Raw genomic sequence first — 11349 nt, forward strand, 5'->3', positions numbered from 1 at the left:
CGAGCTACACTGCTGATATGCTAAACATAAATTAAGCAGGATGTTTGGAGGATGACCATTAAAATGACTGATAACTAATGTCATTTCCAATTAGTGTTAAGTATGATTTAAAAGCATTAAAGTGTGACATTAAGCCTCTGAGTGTGTCACATCGGATATGCACAAGTTCATGACCTTAAATGTGATGAATCCATGAAATAAAGTTTTGAATAGGTCACAGCTGCTACACTGAGTGTGACTCTTTATCCTTGAGTGACATCATCATTGGGCAAAGTGTTACCCTGATGCCAGCCTAGTTGCTGACATTATGGCTCTTGTTGACCCTACTGGCAGGTGAGGTACAAAGATACCAAGGTGGGAGAGGTGGGCAAAGAGGTGCTGTAATGTAACAAGGCCAGAGGGTGGGGAGGGTCAAATTAATTGACAGGGTGTCAGCACAGCAACAGGGTGATCCGGGCGTAAGAGCTTCTACCCAGCTGGGTAGTAGATTTGGAAAGTGGATGTCAAGGTCTCCTATGCTGTTTACACACTTCACACAAAAAGTCCACATTCACAAACACACACAGGCACACACGTTGCCTGTGTTTTCAGTGCTGACCTTGTTGGGCTGACAGAGTTAGCAGGCGCAACACCTCTCTTTGGCAGCATCATCTGTTTGCTTAGAGCAGAGCAGTGCATTACTGTGTGTATGTGTGCTTATCTGCATTGTCTGTGACCCCCCCCCCCCCCATTGGACTTAGTGATTCATCCCTTACATATCCACAAGTTAAGGCATTGTAGAATAAACAGGAAAAGAGTGAGAAAGGGTAGAAAGAAACGATGGGTTTTCAGTTTGCTGTGTTACATTGTAGCTTGTTTTTCTGGCTTTGGCAATAACAGATCAGATAGTCAAGTTCAGTTCAGACAGTTAAGTTCAATCTTTGAACTTAACTCATGAAAGCAGAATTGACAAGTTACACACATGCAGCTTTAGGTTGTTTTTTTTCCAGCCTGCATCTTTATAATCTTTTTGCATCTACATTCAACGTGTGCTGTTCTGATTAGGTCCCTGCTGTGAACACGCAGAATCAGAGTATTTGCTCCTGAGTGAAGATAAAAGAGTGAGCTACATCTTTTTATTCCCAAGAGGCATCACCCATACAGAAAAGCAATAAAAAAAAACCCCCATAAGAATCACCCATTTAAAACAGCAGTGAATGCCTTGTAAGGCTTGCATGTCTCTCACTTTTACTCATGAAAGTGGGCATACGCTCATGTTTTGGCCTGTATAGTGTGAATGTGTTGTCCTAGTTCACCTAGCATTTTCTGACCTTTAGTCTTATTTTGGCTGAGGCTGATTTTTAGAGCATGAGCAGTTGGTCTGGTTACCGCGGCTCACTACATGTTCAATGTTGACTGAAATATACCAGCTAATGCTTGGTCAGATTCTTAAGCTTGTTTATTTTACCCAACGGATGCTTGCAATACACTGACTCGCTCACAAGTCAAACATGATTTTCATGGGGAAAAAAGGAATTTGTTGAATGTATTTATGTTTCCAAAGTAGAAGATTTTTTTTTCCCCTAACACCTTAATTTTTGTCTTACTTTGATCACCTTTTAATATTTTGGTTCATCTGATTGTTGGGGTTTTCTCTGTTTTCCCTGTATTATTGGAGGGTCTTTACCTTACAATATGAAGTGCCTTGAGGCAACTGTTTGGTGCTATATAAATAAAACTGAATTGAATTTAATTGAATGTTTTAGAGTTGGTATTGTTACTTTATAATGTTAACAGAGTTTTTGTTACTGCTGCTTCCAGAACCATTAAAAGAGGCGACAAATATGTATACAGATGTTAAGAGTCATGCTTCATGTGATTCTAGGCTAAAACTAAGTGCACCCCGTGATTGTGTAGCATTTTGTAGAACCACCAGCAATAGCTTGATGTAATCATGGTCGACTCAATTACTGCAAGGTGCCCAGGTTGTGTGGCTATAAAACAAGCCCTAATCATCATCCCTCCTGACAGTAGGTATAAAGTCTTTGTGCTTTAAACCACAAAGATTGGTTTTCACCAAATGTGGTGCTCTACCGTCTTCCCAAACACCTCCACCTTGGTCTTGTCTCTTCCAAAGGATATGGATCCAAAAGCCTTGTGGTTTGTTGAAATGCAACTTTGCAAACCTAAGTCATGTTACCATGTTCCTTTTAGAGAGAAGGGGCAACCCTTCCCAACAAGCCGTACTTGTTTAGGGTTTTTCATGTACTCAGGAACTGTCATGAACTTCTCTGAGTAGTGCATTGTCTAAACTTGGACCCTGTGAACTTTAATTTTCACATGGCTCTATGGTGTATTGCCACTGAGCCTAACAATATGACTTTGGGTCCATATTGCTCTGCCCTAGGAGAAGGTATAGATTATTTTGAAGCTTTCTAACAAGGTATATTTCATATGTCTATATATATCTATATATATATCTATATATATACATACATACATACATACATACATACATACATACATACATACATACATATATAAAAATAAATATTTTTTTTAACTTGCCTGGAAGGGTTTGAATATGTGTATGGACAGACTGGTAAGTGAGAATGTTTGTGTGCTCAGATTCAGAGTGGCTAAAATGCCTGTATTTGTGTAGCAGTGTCCCTGGCTGTGCGTTGCTGTTGTAGCAGTGATTGACGAGGAACTGTGAGTGTGCAGTATAGGAGCAGAGCTCAACCCCATTTGACTGATCTGTAAATATTCCCTCTTTCTGCTGCCTCAGCAAGTCTCTGCAGGAGCACAACACATGGATCACAATGGCAGGGTACAGGCAGGGAGGGAGCAAGAGGTGTGGGGAAAACTAACAAGTACAGGCGAATGATGCGGGCTGGGGGGCTGTGGGGACTGGAGAAATGGTTGGAGGAAACAGTGAGAGAAGAGTGGGGCTGCAGAGCTCTTTTCATCAGAACTGCAACACTGGGTCCTGAGGCCCTGTTGGAGCATAGCCAGAACCACAAAGCAGCAAACACAGAGGTTCAGTTTACTCTTTTTTTCCTGTTGTTCTTGCGCTCTGTGTATCTCTGTCCTTCTTTCATGTATCACATCTTAATCTAACAAACTCACAGTGGAAATTGCAGGGAAAGATGCGATGTGTCTCAGTTCATTAGGAGGTTTGAAATTCTGGTGCATAATCAAAAATATGAACAAAGTCGATGCTGGTTAAAAAGAGGGTAATTGGAATAATTATGTTTTAATAACTAGTGTGTTTAGGAAATATAGAGCTAAAGCTAAAAGACAGCAAATTTTTGGACTGAGAGCAACAGACACCAACAGAGAAACACAAAGAGAGAGAGGTGCAGGTAGCGAGGCTGTTACCTCAGTCTTGCTCTCCTGGGTGTTCAGTCACTCTCTCTCTGCAGTCATGGTGGGAGGCAAATGCTTGGCTTCAGATGAAATGGACATATTGATATTAAAGGCCGCCCCTGCAGTGGAGCATTCCTAGGTAATTGTCTAAAGTAAAAAGACATTTTAGTCATGACCTTTTTGAATCTATTTCTTTTGCACATTTCTGTCTGATGCACTCATGCACTCACAGAAATGCGCATACTCTCATCTTCACATGCTGAGTGTTTTGGGGTGGAACTAAAATCTTTTAAAGCCACTTTGTAAGGTTGGTCCATTGGCTAATTCTATTCAGTGTGAAATGAAATTGCAAGCCTCGGTGAGGCATGTCCAAGTCTTGATTCAGAGGCCTGCAGCTTCTTTAAAGGCAGGATTTAAAAAGAGCAAAGGTTTGACACAAAGTGGCTTTGTTGATTGCATGAAATTAGGTCCTGCATATAGGCTTTTTACACAGCTCTGCTCTTTTTCTAGACCCTGTTCTCCTTCTTACTTATATAAAGCCTGCGAGCATTTCCATTACTCTTTTGACAGAAGCCTATGACAAAAGCGTTCCTGTGTGGTAATATGATTACATTAACATGGAGGAATGGAGCCAGTTGGTCCTAGAAAGCTCAAATCAAACAGGCTCTTGGAATGTCTGCTATTGCATTTAGCAAGACAAAGACAACTGGAGATCTTCCAGTGTTATTAGAGAGCTTTGTCATTCTTTTAACTTTGGTACCTGTTTATAATTTGTATCTATCCTCTTGTGTCTGTTTTGCATTTTCTCAAAGGGATTCTTGAGGCTCAAATACTGCCAAAATAGATCAAACTTAGCTACCAATGAACGTAGTAGCACTGTTATCTGCTGTCATGGCGTGGTTCACAAGCAATGTGTGCAGTGCACAGCATAGCAATAGAGACCAGAGTGCCTAGAGATGCACCGATCGACTGTCCAGGGACCAGAATTGGCGGATTTAGTGTTCTCAGTCCAGACCAGTTACTGAGTGACTGGCTGGTTGGCCTTACGCATGTCTGATTATGATCCTTTTCATACATGTACAACACGCACATAGTGGTGCAGGTAAGTAAATTGGTTTTAAGACATGTTTTAAAAGTGGTAAATCCCCTTAACCCTGCTGAACATGGATGTTTTAAAGAAGCTAACAAAATGAAAGTGGGTCTAGTTAAAGCTGACCAGAAATCAGAGTCAGCTGTAAGGGCCCATTTTATCCACTAGACATTGGTTGCATCATGTACTGACCGTGATGTCATCGCACACCTAAATGTATTTATACTTCCTGTATAGCCCATGTGCTGCAATGGCAAAACACACGGGGGTTACACAAGTACTCGACCAGCTGAAACGACACCAAAACATGGCTTGCACCAGTGGATGTGATGCCACTTTTGTCGTACAGTAAACAGCGAGTATAATGTTCCCGTACGCCAGCAGTTTCGATATGAGCAGTCAGAACATCAAAGCATTTACAAGCAAAATTATGGAGATGAGTAAAAAAGAGAAAAGAGTCAATGTCCTGTTACCTGGTGAAATTATAAACGTAATGGAAAATGATGTAAGCACATTTCTTTTGTTCATATAAATCTTTTGCTTTTGTTTGGTAACGTAAAATATGTTAGGTAAATGTCGATATATACAGTATGGCAGCATTTTTTTTTTAGATCCTGTAATTTAACTATTTACCACTTGAAGTAACTCTTAAAGCTCCTTTTTAAATGTATTCCAGGTCGTTTTATAGAACAAAATTGATGCGTGTGGATCAGAAGTTAGAGTCAGGGGGGTCTCCGCTTATGCAGCTACCCTTGAAATAACCCAGAAACCATTCTAATGTCAAACTTTGTCTTTATTGACATATACTGAGATTTGAAAACTGGTCATTAAGGATACAGGGGAGGTCGTCAAATGTGAAAAACTGTATGGGGGAAAGAGTTATTGCATTTTGGGGGAAATGATAACATTTAATAGGTTATTTCATTATGAAAATAACATTTTGCATTAAAGATTTTTTTTTGTATATATTACCAATTATAGTGGAATCAGAAAACATCAGCATTGGGAGGTCACCTTTAATGTCAGACTCACAAATCAAAAATCAGAATTAGCCAAGAAAATTATATCTTTAATGCGTTAAACTTGCTGCTGAAAGCCAATGGCCAAATGAGGGCTGGACGTATTGACAAAGTGGTTGTTGTACATGAAGGTTACCTTTCTCGCAGACGGTGTGACTCATGTCTTATTAATGTGTTTTTGATTTGGCAACTTATAAAAACTTAGTTGTGTGTTCTTTACCCTGGTGCTGTTACACCCCGGCACAGTTTAGGCATGTTTTTAGGCAATTAGTTCTTTTTTTGCTAGCAGAAAGAATTGACTTGTGTTGCATGAATAATTTGATTTGTATTGCATGAATTCAGAATTGAAATCATGCAATACAAAGTCGCTGGAGATTCGTTAATTGTTTTCCTTTTTGTGCGTGTGGGACTTAACTGTTCTGTTTTTCATTTGAGTGAGAAAAGCAAGTGTTTCATGCTCTTGAAACACTCTGTTGTTCCACCACTAAGTGCTATTGTTCTAGTTCAAGACAGCATTTAAACGTATGTATTAAATTTGTGTTTTGGTTAAAAATAGGCTGTCAAAACACCATCTGAAGTTGACAGGTCTGCACTGACACTCCTCTATATGGATATTATACAAAGCACTTTAAGACACTATACAGAGTATTATAGGAAGCCATTGAAGGCAAGCAGTGATGCAGGCTGCATAATTCAGTGCTATTCAGCTGTCATATTTTATTTTCAAGTCATACTTGAATTACTTGGGTAAACTGAGTGTAGACACACTTTGCATTGTTCTTCAGACTGGCATTGGTATGATGTGATTAAAGAAAGCGTTTAGTTTTTCTGTTCTTTTAAAGATTTTTCCATGTCTGTAGTTTGCTAGACAGGGTTGTATTTAGTTTGCCAGGTGATACATGAACCTACTTGACGATATTATTAAGCAAGAGGTCTTTCTGAAGATAACAATTGAGCCTTTAAAACCTTTTCATACTTCACAAAAACCCAGATGAGATCACTGAACCATGAAACCAACAGCGAGTGATTCAAAGCACAGACAAATTTGTTCAGATGAAGGCTTATTGAGGGAGGTTTCATCAGACAAATTAATAATACTGAGACAGATATGAAAAGCACTGTGTTATATATACAAGTATTTTAAACTAATGTTGCCTGTGGAGTCCAAAGAACTGCTGAGAACATAGCAGTTAGGCATAAAGACTTGTTTTTAGACAGTGTTGTTTATAATGAATGCTGTACCACACTGGAGGCCATAAATGGACAAGAACATCACGTAGTGATGGTCTGAGCTGGAATATTGGAAAGTGAGAAAATGTATCAGACTATATGTTCTCTAAAGAGCACCATTATCAGTATACATTGAATTAACAGCTGGAACCTGATGGTAGAGTCTGAGCTATGTCAAGTGTTTAGAAACTGCTGCTATGAAAGGGTACATTTTAACTTGAGGAGCCAGCAGATCTCCCAAGTATCACTCTCTTTTACACAACATTCAAATTCAGCTGCTGTGGTAAGAAAAGCTAATGGATGCTCTTTAGGTTTGTACAGAGTAAGAGGTGCTTCAGCTAAGAAATATGCCGGAGATACCTTATCTATGTAAAAATAAATGCATAAATAGATAAAATTGAGTGGTGCTTATGATCCTGATTAGTGATTTTTGTGCACACTAATTTAGTTTAGTCGAAGCTAGTCTATAACAAATTACAGCAGCCCATATATTTGTGATATCAGGAAAATAACCTTTTCTGCTTTAAACTTATATTTAATCTTTGCACACTAAGTGTTTTTAGACACCAAGTTGTGGAAAGGTTTCAAATTTATTTTACATACTTCTCAAAGCTTAAGATTCATACTGAAGTTTCCAGTTTTTCTCTTGTAATTGTCTGTCATGCACTCTGCATGATAAAAGGGCTGCAGCCTTACTCTAGCACATTCACGCTGATGCTCTAGCCTGTCTCTAACAGTTTCATATTCCTGCCTAAAACTCAGTCTGGTGATGCAATGGATACCACTAAGCACAGAGCAGAATTTATTTCACAAGCTGACATTACTTTAAACTATTAGACCATATTTGGTTTAGCTTTATGTGCTTATCAGTTTGAGGATTTGATAGATGTGCGTGTGTACTGTAAATGTTTTTGCGGACACTGACGTTAGAAAGGACAGAAAGGACAATACGGCTATTGTAGTGATTGATCTTTAAAGTTGAGTGGTTTCACATCTGATATCAGGTCGGACAAAACATCCCACTCTTAACACGCCGGCGTGTCACTCTGTGTGTGAAAGCAAGGGGAGAAGTGGGCATTATAACCTCGTTATGACCCCAAGTTGTTCTCGTAATTAAAAGATAACCTTTAATGAGGCTTTGTCCTCAGAAGCGCTATCCGTGGAAATGTCACATTTAACCAGATGGGAACACATCCTGGGTTTGCACGCACATACATGCGCGCATTAATGTGAACACACACCCATAAGCACATACACATACAGTGGGGAATGTGTTAAAAGTGTCCTGTCATGCCATAAATGTCATCTGACTGTAACATTCAGGGACTGCCTCTGTGCTTTTTGCAGATGGATCGTGTGGGTGGGAAGGAAACGGGCTGGGAAAGATCAGCCTGTCACAATGTGTTGTCATCATGTATTGAGGAGAACAGTGAGCTGAACACATGAACAAATTAGTGTAATCTGCACATAGTTTTTTTATGAAGTCAAGTTGTCATAGCAGAATCTGTTCCATACAATTAAATATCTGATTATTGAACCTGATTTTCTTGACAAAACAATGTCAGAATCATTTCATTATCAGGGTCTCTGGCAGCTGTGCATTCTCTAGATTGGGTTTAAACCCAGCAGGGAGAAACTCTTTGCACAATCAGACCCACTGCTCTCTCTGTGTGCTCAGTTTCTTTTTGATCTCTCCTCTCTTTTCTCTTTTCTGCACGCTTTCTTCTATTTGCCTCCTTCCTGCTTCCTATCTGGCTTTTCTTTGAACAAAAACAACTTTTTCTGACAGTCCATTTATGAGGAGATGGATTGATGTGTGTAAGTTGTATTTTCAAAGATACACCCCCACTAAAAAGGAAACCTAAACACACACTCATACTTAAACACACAGATACACACACGGAGTACCGTTTCACATACTGCTAGATATCCATCGGGGAGCTATTGTTTGTAATAAGGTTAAACCTTGCACTGGTTGTGGTCACTGAGGTAAGCTCCTGAGCTGACATAGTTTTTTATTAGGAGTAAATAGATTTGGCTGGAAACTACTCCCCACACATTCATTTGACAAAAGCAATAAAGTCAAGCTGGAACTCTTATGACACTTGGATAGTTCTGCGGGGCTTTTATGATGCTGCTTTATTTAAATATCCATGAATATATCAGAAATGTATAGATGACTCTCCACGTCAGATAACTACTCGGATAATTTTGGAAGAGGAAATAGGATTTCTTTGAATGAGATGCAACAAATACTTGTAGGTTGCGAGTATATGAGAGACATCCCATGCACGTACACACGCACACAAATGCAATGTACATTTTAGCATGTTGGCATTAGGGGGGAAAAGTGACATGTTTGGCTATTCATTGCTGCTGTAGCAGAGAGTGAGGATGTGTAAGTGTCATTTCACTGTAAATCGGTTTAGAAGTGAAACTGTCAGCTTGCATCAAACAGATATGTGACGACTTTTGAATGCTGAAGAGGTGCGTGTGTGTGTTTGTTTATGTTGGCTCTTCTGCACTGCAGCCTAATGCAGAGATGTACTCTTCTACTGTATTGGCTACATCCCACACCCTTGTGCATACACGCGCACGTACACACACGCTGGCTTGCATAGTGTCAAGATGTACCAGCAGACACAATCACATAGACATTCCCCCTGCATCTTGTGCTCTCGTCACGCCTCCCTGACATTTTCTCATTGTCTGAATCTGAGATGAATACACACACAAACAAACACACACATACACAGTCGCACAAATTATACCACCCGCACGAACACGTTCTTTAGGTTAGAGGACAATTTGTTCAGCATCTGTGAAATTAGACATGGGGTTACAATGTAGCCTTTTCAATACTGATCACTGTCAAGTCTCTGCGTTAGTGTGTCTCTCTCTGTGTGTGTGTGTGTGTGTGTGTGTGTGTGTGTGTATTTGTGCATTTTATTCAGAAGAGAGTTAAAAGAAACTCATTGTGTTAAGTTGTTTTGTGAATTTGTAGTGAGCCCCAGTGGTTTAACTTAATTCATGTAGCATAAGCAGAACATCTTCACCTTCTATATATTTATGGACCTGCAACATGATGCTTTTTTTCTTCATGTGGCTGAAAAAACTGCTTTGTGTAGGAGTGACTAGGGCTGGGTATCGTCACTGATTTCTAGAATCGATTTGATTCCAATTCACAAGGTTTCGATTTGATTTGAATCGGGGAAATTTTGCCTCATATTATAATTCTGATCACTTATCAGTACATATCTATATTTTTTATATCTATAAAAAGAAAGCTGACACTTGTGAGACTTTATCAAAGGTAGCTCGTCTTCTGACACGTACTAAAAGATGTGAACACATTTCCCTGGTGCTTGCTTCTCTTCATTGGCTCCCTGTCCGCTTCAGAATTAACTTTAAAATTTTATTGTTAACTTACAAAGCCCTGAATGGACAGGCTCCCGGGTATTTGTCTGACCTCTTGCAGACTTATACCCCCTTTAGATCTCTTAGATCAAGTGATCTTTTGCTTTTAGCTGTACCAAGGTCGAGACTGGTTCATAGAGGCGATCGAGCATTTGCAGTTGTAGCGCCTAAGCTGTGGAATAATTTACCCCTATACATCAGACAGGCTCCCACTGAAAATCTTTTTAAATCTTATCTTAAAACGCATTTTTATTTACTGGCTTTTAATACAGCATGAGAGTTATTTGTTAATTCATATTTGGTGTTTGCTATCAATACTCTAAGTTATTTTATTAGGTATGTTGTATTCTTGTACAGTTATTTTATTATGTATACTGTTTTAGCTGTTTGGTGGTTTTAGAAATTTTGTGAGGTTTAACCTGAGATTCTGGCGTTTCGGGCAAAATAAATTTATATTTAAAAATCAATCAATTCAGGATTTTAATGAATTGATATCATGTTATCCAAGCCACAATTGATTTTAATCGATAAATCTATAATCAAAACCCACCCCTAGGAGTGACCGCCTTAGGCCTTCAAGGATCTGTAAGCCATTATGGACCTCCAACCTTTTATTTTCCATTAGTAAGCTATCACTTTGCAAGCCTTCTACTAATTACGTTTATTGTAACATTTACGCTTAGCTATGTTTGCAATGTCGTTTTGAAAAAGTAGTTTTCCACCTTGTTGTATGCAGATGCTGGGGGGCTTACTATATGACTAAAAAAAAAGCTTAAACCATGAATTTTATAGTAATATTGCCATAGAAAACAAAAGGGGGAGGAGGGGACAGATATCATGTTAAGTGCATATAAAGCTTAGGATGATCGTATGTTTTGGTTGCCCCTCAGGCTCTGACATATTTTTCTGCTTCCATCAAGCATTAATATGCAGTCTGATGTTGACTATTACCCGTGTTGCCAACTGTTTCTGCTTGAGCTATGCTTGCTTGATCTCTGATGTGTTGCTGTTGTTTTTTTGTTTGTTTTTTGTCCTTGTTTAAGTGCAGCTAATTTTCCCGTCTTCATTATGGCAATGAGCAGCAATTACTGGGAGATATGTGACAGAACTTAACATTTTTTGTCAAATTTAAATCAAAGCAAACAAAATGTGATTTGTGTTTTTAAATCATCACCAGTCTTGATTATGTTTCTCTCTATCTTTAAGCTTCTGCAATTTCTATCTCCCATATTTTTTTCTATCCTC

This window comes from Astatotilapia calliptera, chromosome 23, assembly GCF_900246225.1.
Source record: "Astatotilapia calliptera chromosome 23, fAstCal1.2, whole genome shotgun sequence".
NCBI classification, from domain to species: domain Eukaryota; kingdom Metazoa; phylum Chordata; class Actinopteri; order Cichliformes; family Cichlidae; genus Astatotilapia; species Astatotilapia calliptera.